This window comes from Triticum urartu, chromosome 5 (genome assembly GCF_003073215.2).
Source record: "Triticum urartu cultivar G1812 chromosome 5, Tu2.1, whole genome shotgun sequence".
NCBI classification, from domain to species: Eukaryota; Viridiplantae; Streptophyta; class Magnoliopsida; order Poales; family Poaceae; genus Triticum; species Triticum urartu.
In genome coordinates this window covers 622,491,523-622,510,063 of record NC_053026.1, presented here as the reverse complement: position 1 = coordinate 622,510,063, position 18,541 = coordinate 622,491,523, and positions in this window count along the sequence as shown.

Sequence of the window (18,541 nt, the reverse complement as noted above, 5' to 3'; positions counted from 1 at the left end):
CGCATACTCCGGCTACCATCAAATAGAGATGGTAGAGTCAGACCAAGCCGCAACGGCATTCACCACACCATACGGCCCATTCTGCTTCAACACAATGCCCTACGGGCTCCAAAACGCCGGTGCAACATATCAGCGCATGATCCAGACATGTCTGGCAAACCAGATCGGCAAAACAGTGGAGGCATACGTAGATGATGTGGTCGTTAAAACAAGACATGTCGAATCTCTAGTAGACGACTTGAGGCTAACATTCGATAACCTCCGAACATACGACATCAAGCTCAACCCAGAAAAATGCGTTTTCGGCGTTCCAGCTGGCAAGCTCTTGGGCTTCATTGTATCCGGTAGAGGAATTGAAGCAAATCCAGCCAAGATCCGAGCTCTGTCACAATTGGATATCCCAAAGGAACTCAAACAAATACAAAAATTAACCGGATGCGTGGCAGCTCTAAGCCGCTTTATCTCCCGCTTAGGAGAAAAGGCCCTACCCCTTTACCGCCTCCTTCGGCGCACCGAACTCTTCGAGTGGACGGATGCAGCCACGGCCGGACTCGATGAAATAAAAGCCATATTGGCAACAAACCCAGTTCTGGCCGCGCCAAACATTGGCGAACCAATGCTATTATACATTGCAGCAACCCATCAGGTCGTAAGCGTAGTGCTCGTCGTCGAACGAGAAACGGACGGACACAAATTCCCCCTTCAAAAGCCAGTCTACTATGTGTCCACTATCCTTACTCCGTGCAAGTCACGGTACCCGCATTATCAAAAGATTGCGTACACGGTATTTATGGCATCCCGGAAGCTGCGACACTACTTTCAAGAGTGTTCAATAACAGTAGCCTCGGAAGTGCCACTTAACGATATTATAAACAACCGCGATGCGACGGGCCGGATTGCAAAATGGGCCATTGAGCTCCTCCCGTTCGACATAACTTACAAGCCACGGCGAGCTATCAAGTCGCAAGTTTTGGCCGACTTCATCGCAGAATGGACGGAGGCCGAACTCCCTAAAGAGTATGGCACATATTCAAACTGGGTCATGCACTTCGACGGCTCCAAAATGTTGGCCGGTCTAGGGGCTGGCGTCGTTTTGACGTCCCCCACAGGAGACACAGTTCAATACGTACTCCAGATAATGTACACAGACTCCAACAATGCAGCCGAATATGAGGCCCTTTTACATGGTCTCTGGATGGCAGTATCCATGGGCATTCAACGCCTAGAGGTGCTCGGGGACTCGAACCTCGCAATATCTCAAATAAATGGAGACTTTGATGCCAAGGATCCAAAAATGGCAGCTTATCGCAACGCCGTCCTAAAAATGTCAGCTCGGTTCGAAGGGCTCGAATTTCACCATATAGCCCGGGAAAATAATCAGGCGGCAGATGTCCTGGCACGCATCGGTGCAAAACGCGATGTAGTCCCCCCCCAACATCTTCTTGGAAAGGCTATTCAAGCCATCCGTAGTATGGGAAGGGGAACCCAGCAATAACAGCCCGGACCCAACCGCACTGCCCGACACCGAACACTCTGACATAATTGGAGGCTCTGCCAATGAAATAACACCTTCAGCCCACGTAATAATGGCCGTCATCGCCCCGTGGACAGAACCATTCCTCGCCTACCTTACTAGGCAGGAACTCCCCGAGGACCAAAATGAGGCACGCTACATAGTGCGGCGATCTAAAGCCTATAAAGTCCATGAGGGAGAGCTTTATAAAAAAGCACTACCGGAGTCCTTCAAAGGTGCATCTCCGAAGAGGAAGGGCGGAACCTCCTGGCTGAAATTCATGCCGGACTCGGCGGTCATCACGCTGCAGCTCGGTCCCTTGTAAGCAAGGCCTTCCGTACAGGCTTTTATTGGCCGGCGGCCCGGGCAGACGCCCAGGACTTAGTCCAACGATGCGTCGGTTGCCAGCTTTTTGCAAACCAAAGCCATATGCCACCCACCGCCCTCCAAACTATCCCCATCACTTGGCCCTTCGCGGTCTGGGGGCTTGACATGGTTGGACCCCTTAAAGGGGGAACCCACAAGAAAAAATACTTATTGGTCATGGTGGATAAGTTCACCAAATTGATAGAAGCCAAGCCTGTTAAGACGGCCGAATCCGGACCGGTGATAGACTTTATATCCGGGGTTGTACACCGTTATGGCGTCCCCCACAGCATCATCACTGATAACAGCATGAACTTTACAGCTGACGAGGTAAAACTCTGGTGCAAAAACATGGGCATCAAGCTCGATTATGCTTCCGTCTATCACCCACAAACTAACGGCCAGGTCGAACGTGCAAATGGTCTTATCATGAGTGGCATCAAACCCAGATTAGTGTGGTCCCTTAAGGAATCTAATACGCACTGGGTAGAGGAGCTCGACTCCGTACTCTGGGGGCTGCAGACCATGCCGAATCGCACCACCGGATACACACCATTCTTTATGGTGTACGGCGCAGAGGCAGTTTTGCCCTGCGACATAATTCATGACTCACCTCAAGTGCGCATGTATGAAGAAAGAGAAGCTGAGCTCGATGGGCAGGACAGTTTGGATGCCTTGGAGGAAGAGCGTGACGTGGCAAAAGCCCGTTCCGCATTCTATCAACAGCAGGCTCGAAGATACCAAAGCAGAGAAGTACGGGCCAAAAATTACAACATTGCTGAATTAGTTCTATGCCTGCCGGACAAGAAAAAGGACAAACTCAAGCCCAAGTGGAAAGGTCCCTTCATAATTGACCAAGTCCTGACTGGTGGAGCGTACCGCCTGCGAGATGCATTAGATAACCGACTCGAGCCGAACCCATGGAACGCAGCCCGTCTCCGAAGATTCTATGCCTAGCGCCAGACTCTGTGTTCGTCTCTTTCCTCTGTCCATTTTTATATACTTTCTGTCTTACATTTCTCTCCTTCTTCTCTCTCTCTCTCTTATAGCCTTTAAAGGCTCATAAAGTGATGCGTTATCCGCGCACATTAAACCTGGGGGCTTCTTTAAACAGAAGCTTATTTATACGGGCTTTATGCCCAACACATGCGTCACACTTCCGCATGTACCTTTTATTCACCATTATATGCATCGATATGACTTAAGTTTTGGCCAAGCTGGGTTGCCTGGCTCCTGTGCTTACCCCTACGTTCCCGATTGTTCGGCTAGGTGGTAAAGGGAGCACCTCTACGATTGTTACTGCCAGGTCAGCCGGATGTGTACCTCAGACTGGGTGAAGCCGAAAGCTAGCGTTCTTAAGGGAATATTCGGTCGGTGAACTAAAGATGATCTTTTTTCCACTTATTTATCAATACACCCCCAGATGTTTTTCCTGCGTCTCTTTTCGCAGAATGGACATGTACTTTAGGGCATGCCTCCCAGGGAAAGGAACCCCTAACGGAACTATTCTCCCTGGAAGATGTTTCTTACTAACCATGTAATATAACATAACTAGTTGGGCACTTGTCTGTTCAAGCACTAATGACCCCTACGCCTGGTCTCCATGCATACCCCGGTTCTTATATAACCGCGAGGGTATTCGGACACACTCCGGACCGTCAGGTCCCGAGGTTGAAGCGAAAAGGTCGGCCATGACAAACGATCTACAATCCGGCTAGAAGGCATTACACATGTCAATTAAAATTACATAGTCAATCTGACTGATTTATTCCTCTTCAATACCATCTAACATGCTATCTAGCTTACAGTCCTATTGGGAATACTTTGCGGCCAATTCTACTTGGCCGTATACTAAGCTCACAGGGATCTCCTTCCCATCGGGCCCCACGGGTCCAACCTCGGCCATGTGGTTTGGGTCAGCCTTCGTGTACCGCGTCTTCACCATGGCCCAGGCCTCCCTGGCGCCTTGACGGCAGGCTGACATCTTCCACAATCGGAAGCGCCGCCGTGCTCCCTTCAGCTTCTATACAAGCTCTCCAAGGCCTTCGGGCATGGAGACGGATGGCCACAAGGCCTGGGCGACGCCTTGCATCACCTGCCGAACTCGCTCGTGCAGTTGTGAGAGCTCGGGAAGAAGGTCACCCGTAGAACCGGGCATTTCCTCTGCAGGACGACCTGTTAGCATACCTACAGACATTACTCTGTTAGTCGACTTCCTCGCCGAACTCTTTTTTTTTAAAGTTCGTTTAAGCACTTACTAAATATGCCGCATCGAAGCCGCTGATTCTCCTTAACGGAGTCCAATAGCTGGGCACGAATGTGCATCTTGGAGATCGTTCTTCTCCCGCCTCACCTTTGTCAGCACACTCTCACCAGCCTTCAGCTGGCGTAGGAGTTGCTACTTTTCCGAATTTAATTCGGCGCCATTTGCAATTTCATTTGTCAGATTTGCACCCACGCCGCACTTCGCAAAATACTTATCTTTCGAAGCGTATATTACCAGAGGGGGTCTCCTTGGGCTCCCCTGCCGCGGCTCGTGCGGCCTCAAGTTGGGCTTTGCACTCTTCCAGCTCCTGGGACAGTAGGGTATTCTTTTCTGTAAGAACCTGCATAACAAATGATCCTTAAATCAGTTATTCTAACTGTTTCAAGTCTCGGGGGCTACTGGTATATATATAATTACCAAAATTTTCTAACCCGTATGTCTTTTACATACTGCTTCGTGGCTCTGGCTAGACCATTTTGAGCGGCACGGAGGTACGCATCTCTCGAATTGAAGGCATCCAATGCCTCTTGGGAGAAACAAGCGTCGCGAAGAACTGTCCGGTGACGCCTGTGGTTAACGACACTCTCCACCTCGGAATTGGTGGCAGACAGCCTGTCCGCATCCTCTATCGGAGGAGCGTCTGGTGCGCACCTTGTGTTCGCCTCCGCTTCCAGACCAGGAGCCTGGCTGGTGGAGGCGCGATTGGCAACCTCTCCGGATATAGTCCGGCGAGGTGTCTTCGTCCTGAAGAGAGCACGAGCGTTAATATGCCTCGAAGGAATAACACCTGGGAATTGCATGGCGCGCCATACCTTTGCGCCGGCGTCTCAGTCCAGACTGCACTTCTTTTCAGCCAGCGGGGCCTTGCCGCCCCTCGTTGGCTAGTCGCCGCAGGCTCGGCCTCCCGTCTCAAGGACCTCCCCTGCAAAACACGGTTGTCATACGACAATCGAAAACACGCGAGGATAGATCCCTTTTCAAAGTGCTGGGACTTCAGTCTCAGTTACCTTTGAGGCTGGGAGTAGCCCTGGGTAATCGGCCGTAATGGCCACCAAGGCGTTGTCCTTGCTCAATTGATGAAACACCCCATCAATCAGCTCCACAAATAAGTCCAGATCCTCTTGAGAGGCCGGGTCAAGGGACCATCCCGGATCCTCGGGTTGTGGAGGAGGGCTGTTTATTTCTTTAACAGCCCGGCGCAGTTCCTACGTTGAAGTCGTTAGACTGAATATTTAACAATGGGAATATAAAATGGATGGGCAAGTAAAAGTGTCCACTTACCCAACATGGGGGATTGTACATAGAAAATCCACCCTGTGGGTTGATGCGGAGAAATTCCTCCTCTTCTCCCTTTTACAAAGCGGACAAGGTCATTATTAGAGCGGCAGCCGAATCCGGCCCCTTACGTCCGTAGCGGGTGGCGTCGTCCTCCCCGTTGAAGTCCCACATGTGGCGGCCTCTATACTGAAGCGGCTGCACCCCTTGCATGATGCATGTGGCCATGACCCCGATCATGGTCAGTCCGGAATGAGCTAACAATCTTATCCGGCCCATCAGGTAAAGAACGTCCCTGTCACTTTCCCTCTGAGGGCTCCATGGACGCCAGCTTAGGCGCTTCTTTAGGGGAGCACTGTCGAACTCAGGGAGGCCGATCCGGACAGGATCCGGCAGCGGGACGTCCTCTATATAAAACCATTCCGAAGGCCAGTCCTCGGACGCCTTCTTTGGGGTTCCGGATAGATATCCGGTCCCGGCGATGTGCCACACTTCGGCTCCGCCCACTTGATATATTGACCCCTTCTTAGAACGGGGCACAAGGCAGAATAGCCTTTTCCACAGCGCGAAATGAGCCTCGCAGCCCAAAAACAGCTGGAGGCCATAGAACTCCAGGAGCCCCCGTAGAAACGGATGAATTGGAAATCCGAGCCCTCTTATTAAGTAAGGGATAAGGCATACCCGCTCTCCTTTGGAGGCATTGGGGGCGCTCTCCACTTGCTCTCCGCCATTATAGGTGGCAAGTCCGGCTCGAACCGGGACCATATAGGCCGGGGGAGAAATCCCTTGGTCTGGAGCATTGCTAGATCGCTGTGCGGGATGGAGCACCTCTTCCAATCGCCAGGCTGAGGGCTAGAAGGGCGAGAGGAGGAGCTGCGGCGGCCAACCATGATAGAAGGGACCTCTGTCGGATACGCTCTGATGAATACTCGCGGAGGGGAGAAGGTGTGGTTTGGATCTAAATCCTCGTCCCCTTAAATAAGCGGCTCATTCACGCGGCTAGGGGTGTAAATATAAAAAACACCCTGACTTTTCATATTCGTTTGACACATGGAAGACGGCCATTATTGGGCGTGGAAGCCAAGGAGCACTACATTTACAAGAAGCCGGACACTATTCAACAGGTACACGGAATTTGGAGGATAACCCGCCTTGCAATGTCGAAGACAATTTGTGGGACGGACTCGTCGTCATTGAAGCCTGGTTTGGGGGCTACTGAGGGAGTCCTGGATTAGGGGGTGTCCGGATAGCCGGACTATACCTCCGGCCGGACTCCTGGACTATGAAGATACAAGATTGAAGACTTCGTCCCGTGTCCGGAAGGGACTTTCCTTGGCGTGGAAGGCAAGCTTGGCGACACGGATATGTAGATCTCCTACCATTGTAACCGACTCTGTGTAACCCTAGCCCTCTCCGTGTCTATATAAACCGGAGGGTTTTAGTCCGTAGGAACAATCATACCATAGGCTAGCTTCTAGGGTTTAGCCTCTCTGATCTCGTGGTAGATCTACTCTTGTACTACCCATATCATCAATATTAATCAAGCAGGACGTAGGGTTTTACCTCCATCAATAGGGCCCGAACCTGGGTAAAACATCGTGTCCCCTTCCTCCTGTTACCATCCGCCTAGACGCACAGTTCGGGACCCCCTACCCGAGATCCGCCGGTTTTGACACCGACACATCTCCTCGCCACCGTGACTACTACCAAATTCCGACACAGGAGGTAGCTCTTGGGTACAGGAAAGGGGGAGCATGGTGGTTTTAAGAACATAAACGAGGTTTCACATGTGCCAGTTCTATACGGAAACACATAACAGGGGGGTGAAAGACTTATCTGAATCTGCAACCCCTAGCAACCTTGGCTTGCCGTGGTTGGATCCTTGTATCTTCAGCCCCCGACAGTCTTGGCCTGCCGGGGCCGGAGCGTCGGTTCTTCCTCTTTTTCCCAAGCGGCTCAGCAGAAGTGTCTACGTGCCCTGCGAACCAAAGAGAATAGAAAGACGCACACTCGACCTCTAGGCTAGGGGTTAGTTGCTGCTAAGCACTATCAACCCTAACCAAGGGAGAGACTTAACCTAGCATGCATGCTATAAGTTAGGGCGCCAGCGCTTCATTGCTTTATGCTCAGGGTCTGCGCCTGGCTTTGTACAGAGGGTTACATGCCTTGCCGGCTAGGCTTGTACAAAAGGTGGTTTGCTGGGAGGCCCGGCAACTGTGCCTTATGGGTAAAACTTGCGAAGATGTTCGATGTTCTAGGAATTGCTCACTGGGACAACATCTTCGGTCTCCAGGCAGACCGCGCCGGGCCTGGTGACTCGTATTGCCCGATAAGGGCCTTCCCACTTCGGCATCAACTTGTTGGAATTCTTGGCCTACTGAACGCGCCGAAGAACAAGGTCGCCTTCCTCAAAGCTTCGGGCATGAACCTTGCGGCTATGGTAGTGGCGCAAGGCTTGCTGGTAGCGTTTTCCTCTCACAGCCGCCCGAAGACGATCTTCCTCAAGGAGCGTTGCCTCATCTTGCCGCACCTGCTCTTGCTCAAACTTGTCATAAGAGAACACTTGAGGTGACCCGTATATGAGTTCTGTGGGGAGAACTGCTTCTGCCCCGTATACCAGGGAAAAGGGTGTCTGGTCGGTGGCTCGATTTGGCGTCATTCTGATCGAGCAAAGAACCGCCGGCAACTCATCAATCCAACGCCTTCCGCTTTTGTGCATCTTGTCAAAAGTCTTTGTTCTCAGGCCTCGCAGTACTTCAGCATTTGCCGTCTCCGCCTGGCCATTGCTCCGTGGGTGTGCCACAGAAGCGAAACAGACCTTGCTGCCGAGGTCCTGGGTGTACTGCATGAAGGTGTGGCTTGTGAACTACGTGCTGTTGTCGGTGATGACTCTGTTTGGCACACCAAAATGGCAGACTAGTCCCTTGAAGAACTTGACGGCTGACTGTGTTGTCACCTTCCTTACTGCTTCCACTTCCGGTCACTTTGTGAACTTGTCGATTGCAACGTACAAGTACTCAAAGCCCCCGACAGCACGGGGGAAGGGGCCCAGTATGTCGAGCCCCCAGACCGAAAACGGACAGGAGAGAGGGATTGGTTGAAGGGCTTGAGCTGGTTGAAGAAGCTTCTTCGAATGGAACTATCACGCTTCACACCTGGTTACTAGTGTCATTGCATCTTGGAGGGCGGTGGGCTAGAAGAAGCCTTGCCGGAATGCCTTGCCAGCAAGGGCCCTCGATCCTATGTGGGAGCCACATATGCCTCCATGTATCTCTGCCAACAGCTCCAGTCCTTTCTCCCGGGGAATGCACTTCAATTTCACACCGTTCGATCTTTTTCTATATAGGACGTCTGAGGGAGTCCTGGATTAGGGGGTGTTCGGATAGCCGGACGATACCTTCGGCCGGACTCCTGGACTATGAAGATACAAGATTGAAGACTTCGTCCCATGTCCGGAAGGGACTTTCCTTGGCGTGGAAGGCAAGCTTGGCGATACGGATATGTAGATCTCCTACCATTGTAACCGACTCTGTGTAACCCTAGCCCTCTTCGATGTCTATATAAACCGAAGGGTTTCAGTCCGTAGGACGAACAACAATCATACCATAGGCTAGCTTCTAGGGTTTAGCCTCTCTGATCTCGTGGTAGATCTACTCTTGTACTACCCCTATCATCAATATTAATCAAGCAGGACATAGGGTTTTACCTCCATCCAGAGGGCCCGAACCTGGGTAAAAACATTGTGTCCCTCGTATCCTGTTACCATCCGCCTAGACGCACAGTTCGGGACCCCTACCGAGATCCGCCGGTTTTGACACCGACAACGTCATCGACGAACTGGTACAAGGCAGACCAACGGGCTACTTTTTCTGCTTCTTCCTGCTCCTCAGGAAGTTCCCCTGGGCTCGACGGCAAGGACCAAAGGCACCTCTTCCACCATAGGGGCAGCCGTCTCTACGGCCAGGGCTTGGCGCCCTGCCGGAGCCAGCTGCCCCTTGGCAGGCTCGAAATCCGTGGCAACACCCTTGCCGGCGGCCCTTGGGGGCTCGGCGGGAAAGTACTTGCTGGGGCCCGATTTCCTCCGCTTTTTCTACTCGGTTGTTGGTTCGACGGATTGTTGAGTTAACCGAAGCAAAAAGGTACCTATTTCCACAGGTAGCTGAAATGCAGCGCGCTTTGACAGGTAGTCAGCGATGTTGTTCTCCGCGCGGGGAACGTGCTCCGCTTGTATACCGTCAAAGCGCTCCTCCAGCTTCCTCACCTCATCTACGCAGGCCTCCATCAACGGACTCTGGTAATCTTTGTTGACCTGTCTGACGGCAAGCTGTGAATCACCCCTGACGATGAGCTTCTGCACCCTGAGGTCTGTCATGATCCTGAGACCGGCAAGCAGCCCCTCGTACTCAGCAGTGTTGTTTGTGGACATCTCCCTGGGAAAGTGCATCTGGATCACATACTTGAGGTGCTCTCTGGTGGGTGCAACAAGCAGCACACTGGCACCGACACCTTGCAGCGAGAAAGCCCCGTCAAAGTACATGATCCAGTCGCGACTTGCTTCCTTTCCGGGGAGAGCGGTCTCCTGGATTTCTTCGTCGGGTGTTGAGGTCCATTCTTACAATGAACTCTGCCAAGACTCTGCTCTAGATTGTCGAAGTACTTTCAAACTTCAACCCAAAGCTTGATAACTCCAAGGCCCACTCCACAATCCTTCCGGTTGCATCTGGGTTGTGCAGTATCCGTTGCAACGGGAGGCGGGTGACGAATAGTGATCTCGTGGGCTTGGAAGTAATGACGCAGCTTCCTCGAGGCCATAAGGAGGCCGAAGAGCAATTTTTGCACACCGGAGTACCTTGACCTGGCCCCTTGCAAGAGGGAGTTGACAAAGTAAACCGTGTGTTGCATCATCTTCTTCTTCTGCACCACTTCACTTGGCTGCGCGGGTCCTGTCTTGATGGCGCCAGACTGTGCCGGGGGCCTCGCCTTGCCGGCACCAGGCCCTGTCGGGGGAATCTCTGATTTGCCATCCGTCGGTCCTGCCGTTGCCACTGCCTCTTCGTCGACCTCCCTCTGCGCCACTAGTGCGGCACTGACCACTTGATTTATTGCCGCCAGATACAGCAGAAACGGCTCTTGTGGTCTAGGCGCAACCAGTATTGGCATAGATCTCCAAGAGAAACAAGGAGAACTTTGTATTGACATCCAAAGAGAGATAAGAAGCCATCTAGCTACTAGCTATGGACCCGTAGGTCTGAGGTGAACTACTCACACATCACCGGAGAGGCCATGGAGTTGATGTAGAGGCCCTCCGTGATCGATGCCCCCTCCGGTGGAGCTCCGGAAAAGGCCCCAAGATGGAATCTCTTGGGTACAGAAGGTTGCGGCGGTGGAAATAGGGTTTCGTGGTGCTCCTGGATGTTTGCGGGGTATGTGAACATATATAGGAGGAAGAAGTAGGTCGGTGGAGAAACGAGGGGCCCACGAGGGGGGAGGGCACGCCTAGGGGGTAGGCGCGTCCCCCTACCTCGTGGCCGCCTCGTTGATTGCTTGACGTCCACTCCAAGTCCTCTGGATCACGTTCGTTCCAAAAATCACGTTCCCAAAGGTTTCATTCCGTTTGGACTCTGTTTGATATTCCTTTTCTACGGAACACTGAAATAGGCAAAAAAACAGCAATTTGGGCTGGGTCTCTGGTTAATAGGTTAGTCCAAAAAATAATATAGAAGTGTAAAATAAATCCCATTAACATCCAAAACAGATAATATAATAGCATGGAACAATCAAAAATTATAGATATGTTGGAGACGTATCAGCATCCCCAAGCTTAATTCTTGCTCGTCCTCGAGTAGGTAAATGATAAAAAACAGAATTTTTGATGTGGAATGCTTCCTAGAATATTCTTCAATGTATTTTTCTCTATTGTGGCATGAATGTTCAGATCCGAAAGATTCAAGATAAAAGTTTATTGTTGACATAAAAATAGTAATACTCCAAGTATGCTAAACAAGCAATTATGTCTTATCAAAATACCATAGCCAAAGAAAACTTATCCCTACAAAGTCATATAGTTTGGCCATGCTTCATTCTCGTCACACAAAATGCTCTCATCATGCACAACCCCGATGACAAGACAAGCAATTGTTTCATACTTAGCCTTTTCAAACTCTTTCAACTTTCACGCAATATATGAGCGCGAGCCATGGACATAGCACTATGGGTGGAACAGAATATGATGATTGAGGTTGTGTGAGAAGACAAAAAGGGAGAAAGTCTCACATTGACGCGGCTAATCAATGGGCTATGGAGATGCCCACCGATTGATGTCAATGCAAGGAGTAGGGATTGCCATGAAACAGATGCACTAGAGCTATAAATATATGAAAGCTCATCAATGAAACTAAGTGGGTGTGCATCCAACTCTCTTGCTCACGAAGACCTAGGGAATTTGAGGAAGCCCATCATTGGAATATACAAGCCAAGTTCTATAATGAAAAATTCCCACTAGTATATGAAAGTTATAAAATAAGAGACTCTCTATCATGAAGATCATGGTGCTACTTTGAAGCACAAGTGTGGAAATGGATAATAAGATTGTCCCTTCTCCCTTTTTCTCTCATTTTTTCTATTTGAGCCTTTTTTGGCCTCTTTTTGTCATCCAGAGTCTCATCCCAACTTGTGGGGGAATCATAGTCTCCATCATCCTTTCCTCACATGGGACAATGCTCTAATAATGATCATCACACTTTTATTTTCTTACAACTCAAGAATTACAACTCGGTACCTAGAACAAAATATGACTCTATGTGAATGCCTCCGACGGTGTACTGGGATTGCGATGAATGAAGAGTGTCATGTATGAAAAAATTACGAACGGTGGCTTTGCCACAAATACGATGTCAACTACATGATCATGCGAAGCAATATGACAATGATGATGCGTGTCATAATAAATGGAATGGTGGAAAGTTGCATGGCAATATATCTCGGAATGGCTATGGAAATGCCATAATAGGTAGGTATGGTGGCTATTTTGAGGAAAATATAAGGAGGCTTATGTGTGATAGAGTGTATCATATCACAAGGTTTGGATGCACCAGCGAAGTTTGCACCGACTCTCAAGGTGAGAAAGCGCAATGCACGGTACCAAAGAGGCTAGCAATGGTGGAAGGGTGAGAGTGTGTATAATCCATGGACTCAACATTAGTCATAAAGAACTCACATACTTATTGCAAAAATCTACAAGTCATCAAAACCAAGCACTACATGCATGCTCCTAGGGGGATAGATTGGTAGGAAAGACCATCGCTCGTCCCCGACCGCCACTCATAAGGAAAGCAATCAAAGAACACCCCATGCTTCAAATTTGTCACATAACGTTCACCATACGTGCATGCTATGGGACTTGCCAACTTCAACACAAGTATTCATCAATTTCACAATTACTCAACTAGCTCACTTCTAATATTACCACCTTCATATCTCAAAACCATCTATCAAGCATCCAACTTCTCTTAGCATTTAAAATTTATAACCAAAGTGAATTACCATGCTGTTCTAAAGGACTCTCAAAATGATATAAGTGAAGCATGAGAGATCAATTATTTCTATAAAATAAAACCACCGCCGTGCTCTAAAAGATATAAGCGAAGCACTAGAGCAAAAACTATATAGCTCAAAAGATATAAGTGAAGCACATAGAGTATTCTAATAAATTCCAATTCATGTGTGTCTCTCCCAAAAGTTGTGTATAGCAAGGATTATTGTGTTAAACTAAAAAGCAAAGACTCAAATCATACAAGATGCTCCAAGTGTCGGTGTCAAAACCGGCGGATCTCGGGTAGGGGGTCCCGAACTGTGCGTCTAGGCTGGATGGTAATAGGAGGCAAGGGACACGAAGTTTTACCCAGGTTTGGGCCCTCTTGATGGAGGTAAAACCCTACGTCCTGCTTGATTAATATTGATGATATGGGTAGTACAAGAGTAGATCTACCATGAGATCAGAGAGGCTAAACCATAGAAGCTAGCCTATGGTATGATTGTATGTTGTCTCTCCTATCGACTAGCCTGACCCTGGTTTATATAATGCACCAGAGGCCTAGGTTAACAAGAGTCCTAGCCGAATACGCCGGTGGGGAGAAGTCCTTGTCTTGATCACCAAGTCTTTGTGGAATCTTCCTTGTATGCGGCAGCTGTCCGAACTGGCCCATGAGTATACGGCCATGGGGGGCCTCGGCCCAATCTAATAGATCGGGAGATGACGTGGTGAGTACCCCCTAGTCCAGGACACCGTCAGTAGCCCCCTGAACCGGTCTTCAAGTTAGGGATGCTCCTTGATTCTTCCAAACTGTTCTTCATCTTCGGTCATCGGTCTTGAAAACTGGTTCAACAAATCTTCTTTATCTTCGATCTCAAGGATCGCCGAAATGCATTCGACGAGTTTACACGTCGGGTATCTGAGGAGCCCCTTTAAGTTTCCGGCCTTTACCAATGCCTTGTTATTTTTATGCCACACCTCGGGTTTGAAGTTGTTCCCGGGCGGCAGCGTCCTCTTGCGTCCGAGCTCCAACGCCGAACTGTATTCGAGGTATCTTTTGCAACCGAGCACCAAGGCCGGACCGCTTCCCAGCTCTAACGCCGGAATGTATCCGAGCTCCAATGCCGGACTATGTATCCGAGCTCCAACGCCGGACTGTATATCCGAGCTCCAACGTCGGACTGTATCCGAGCTCCAACGCCGGACTATATTCGAGGTGTCATAAATCTCCTTGGTTCAAAGAAGTTTGAAGGAGTTTAGCCGAGCTTAATGCCAGAAATGCCCTCTATGGAGCTAGCCACTAGCGCCCGAGCTTTACGCCGGCTGCTTCCGAGGTGGTGCACCACCCCGAATGTGGGCCAATTTTTGTGAATATTTTTTATTGGTGCAATTTATTCTCTGCCGAGATATATAGCCGGTAGCCCTCAAGGTGTGTATCGGTCTAAAACCCGAGATGCACCTGAAGGATGACGTAAGACCGCTGATCCTAGTAGCCACTGAGACTCAGGTTGATTTGCAAAATCGGCCTGAGGATCAAGTCCAGGCTTGGCAGAATACTTTGGGACACTAAAAGCGGCGTGCTCATTCCTCGAGACTCAGGTTGGGTGCGGCCGACCAACCTGAGGATCAAAATCTCCTCGGAAACTCTATTGCACATAAAATTTTCTGCATTGGACAAACAATGTAGTAGCCCCCGAGACACTGGTCGGGTGGTAACACCAGATCAGGGGATCAATGTGCCCCTTTAATATTTGTAAATAATAAGCCCGAAGCCCAGTAGCCCCCGAGCCTTAATGCGGGCACGGGTGGCCGAATTAGGATCAATATCCATAGTAAAATCACAAATTATGTGTAATGACTCTATGTATCCAAGTACTTTACATCATTAATGCTCGGATCCGCATTGTACAAAACTTTGTTGACCGACCATCAGCTTCCACCTCCTCGGCCAATAGCCGAGGAGTGTTTGTCCTACTTTATAAAGCCTTTACGAGGGCAAAGATTTACAACAAACAAGGCAATCTGGCCATACGGTTTTATAAACAAAGGTACGCAGAGAGTTATATTATTGTTTAACAGAAGAAATGTTTTCCAAAGAAAATAGTTCCGCTATCGGTTCCTTTCTTTGGGTTGTAAGAGCAAAATATTGAGGATTTAGTTTGGGAGGCCAGCTAATAGCCCCGGTAGTGTTCGGTGACAGTCGGGGTCAAGCCGTAAACACTTCGGCCAATGTTATGAACGGCCCATCATTTAACATAGTCATCGGATCGCTGACCAGTTTACGCTTATTGTGAAAGTCAGTTTTCGGCTTACTCCACTGAGGTGCTTAACCATGTGAGCTGGAAGCACAATCGCAGTGGTTCTCCCTTTATACGCCTAGCCGAACAAAACGGAACGTAGGAAGCAAGTGCAGGAGCCGGGCAACCCAACTATTGACCGAAGACACAATTCGAAACCGATGCACATATAGCAATATCTGAGCATGTTTTTGCCGAATCCCTAAAGGTGTCCGGCGTTGCACTGTGAGACTAATGCTGGAAAAGCACAAATAGTTTAAAAGTGCCAAAAGCTTGGAAAACCAAGAAACGTCAGTAAAAACATGACGTCCGAACAATATCAAGTGTTCGGTGCCAATCCGAAAGTTGGTCTTAGAAAAAAGAAGTGCTTCTGTCGTGCTTTAACATGATACATCCTATCTCAAGACTTCGAGCGAGTCAGCCTACGGCTTCAACCTCCTATCCCGAGGGCGGAGTACTTCTCATCAGGCCAGTTTAGCAAACCAAACTCTAGCGGCTTTGAGAGAGAAATTAGGCTCCCCGGCTAGTGACCGCACACTCGTGTCGAAAAAAGGAGTGATAAATAATAATAATAAAACTTTGCAACGACTAAGAAGAAGAACACTTATTATAAAACGGCTCAAATAAACTTAAGAGCCCCCAAGTGACTAGGGTAGAAGAATGATTGCATGTACCGAAGTACTTATATCATATCTATGTTCAACCGAACTTTAAACGCGTCTTAACCGACCGTCAACTACTCCCTCTTCGGTCAAGGACTGAAAAGTGTTATGTACACCATCGGTCGAGAATATCGACGGTGTTTCCAATAACCAGGCAATCAGGCCATAAGGCTGTAACAGACAAAGCGCGCTCAGGGAACTTATGCTATATTACCGTGAAGTGTAAGAAGCATCTTCGAAGAAAATAGTACCCCCACCGATACCTTTCTTCGGTACTCATTGTTATTATGAGACTTCTGCAATAGATTTTTTGTACTCATGAGTTCTGTTGTGTGCCGACCATCATTGAAAACTATAAGAGCGCTAGCTTTCGGCTTCACCCAGTCTGAGGTCTGGCTCGGGCGACCCGATCGTGACAATCGCAGAGGTGCTCCCTTTACTCCCTAGCCGAACAATCGGGAACGTAGGGGTAAACACAGGAGCGAGGAAACCCAGCTTGTAAATCGCTTAAGTCAATATGGTGCATATTGTGGCATAATACACGAACAAGGAGCGAAGCCGTACAAGTATAATCATATGCAAGTGGAAAAGCTTCATGAAGGAAGCCCCCAAATGAATCGGGTATTTGAATTTATGCGTCACAAACAAAGTTTGGAGAAGGAAATTTTTTACAAGCAACTTTTTTCCAAAAAAGTATAATGCTTGGTCGAATCGAACACAAGTTAGAAATTAAAACTTTGAGCATTAAAGCGAATTAGCTGGTTAATGTGTTCGGTATTGATGACGCGGTCTGAGCTTGATGCGGGGCAAGGTTCCATCCCCCAAGCTGGTCCCGAGGTGGCGGAGCGGAGAGCTCGACACGCCGAAGTGGTGACATAGCATGGTCAATGCAGACCGGCAGAGTGACGCCGAAGTCCCCGGATTATTTTCCTGTGCACGAAAAATAGTGCAAACCGGAGATAATAGTAATAATGATAATTAAAAAAATGTTGCATAATAAATAAGTTATGCAAAGTGAGGCATAGAAGAAATATGGCCTGGCGTCGAAGTCAATGTCGATGCAGGGCGTCGGCGTGATGTAGTAAAGGCGTGGCAAAGCCTGAATTCACAGGTCGGTCCGAGCTCCGGATGCGGCATTCGCCGGACTATGTACGGAAACTGATCGAAGCACCACGCGACCGTCGTTAATGCGGTCACCATTTGATAGACCTGTGTACATATCATGGACAAACCAGAGTAATAATTCCTTGGGAAAAATGAACCCAAACAAGCAAAAAATACTGGGATTAATAGCACCTGGTTTATTTGTTGTAGCAATCCGAAGGAATGTGATTCCCAAAATTGGGACTCGCTTCGCACACCCATTGCCTGATGGGCGATAGAATGACGGCATGGCAATGCTGGTAAAGGTTGACTCGCCGAGGCAAAGCCCTCGGCCCAGCTAACGTGACGGAGCTGGTCGGCTAGTGACGCCGAAGTGTCCGGAGTAGGTTGATGAAGGATGGCGAAGCCCCCGGTCCAGCCGAGATGTCGAAGCCTCGACGTCAGCCGATGAGTCGAAGTAGGTCGGCGTGATGGACACCAGCTTGAAGAAGCAATAGTACGGCCGTGTCGATGCAGGTCGTGACGTGGTCGATGCCGGCTTGATGAAGCGACCGTGCGGCGATGCCGGTATGCCCGCTCCATGTAATCCGTGGGGCGGCAATGTTGATGATGTTTTATCCTTCGCAATGCCGGACTCTTGTTCGGCTTGCCGAGATGATGATCCGAAGAAGTTGAGCTCGGCTAAAGTGACGACGTGTCTAGCGCAGGTCGGCAGCCGTGGAGTAATATTGCCGGACTGGTTTGACACCAGCATGATGTTGAAAATCATGTTCAAAAGATCTTAAAGTTAGTGGGATGTGTTCGGGAACAAAACACAATACCCCATACAAAACTTCCATCAAAAGGGATGTCCGAAATCCCGTTCATAAAAAAGATGAACTCGGGTCGGATTCGTTTTCGCGCAGAAAACAGATCCGAAAAGAGGTGCACTAATCGGAAGGTTACCAGAGTTTGGACGGTCGGATCGAGCTGAAATTTTGAGACGTGGTAGATATAGGAATTCCACAGCTGATCAACGGTTGGATCTTCCAAAGGACGTCCGAGCTAGAAGCTGGAGACCATGCCCTAAACTCATCCAAATTTCCATCCAGATTTGAGAGGGCTCCGGTATATCGTGGATTGCCAGAGATTCCTCCATCGGAACTCGACGAAATTTTCCAGGGTTGTTATAGACTCAATTCCGCACAATTCCACCAAAGTGATCGTTAAAGCGATACTCGAGGAGGTGGTGGCGGCAGATACGAGTTCGCTGTCCACAAAAACAGCACGGTCGCTTGAGGGCAATGTTGACGTCGAGCCCCCGAGCTCCATAGATGATTCCTCCGTGATCTTGATAGAGATCGGAGTTGATGTTTGATGAAGGCCCTCGTCCGAACATGGTGATCCGAACACGGGGCACAATTCTTGGTGGAACCAAGGTGACCAGTCGAACTGGTGACGAAGACGCCGAAGTCGCAGTTGATCTGCAGGCGAGCCATCGATTCCATATTCATATAAGCTAGCCTATGGTATGATTGTATGTTGTCT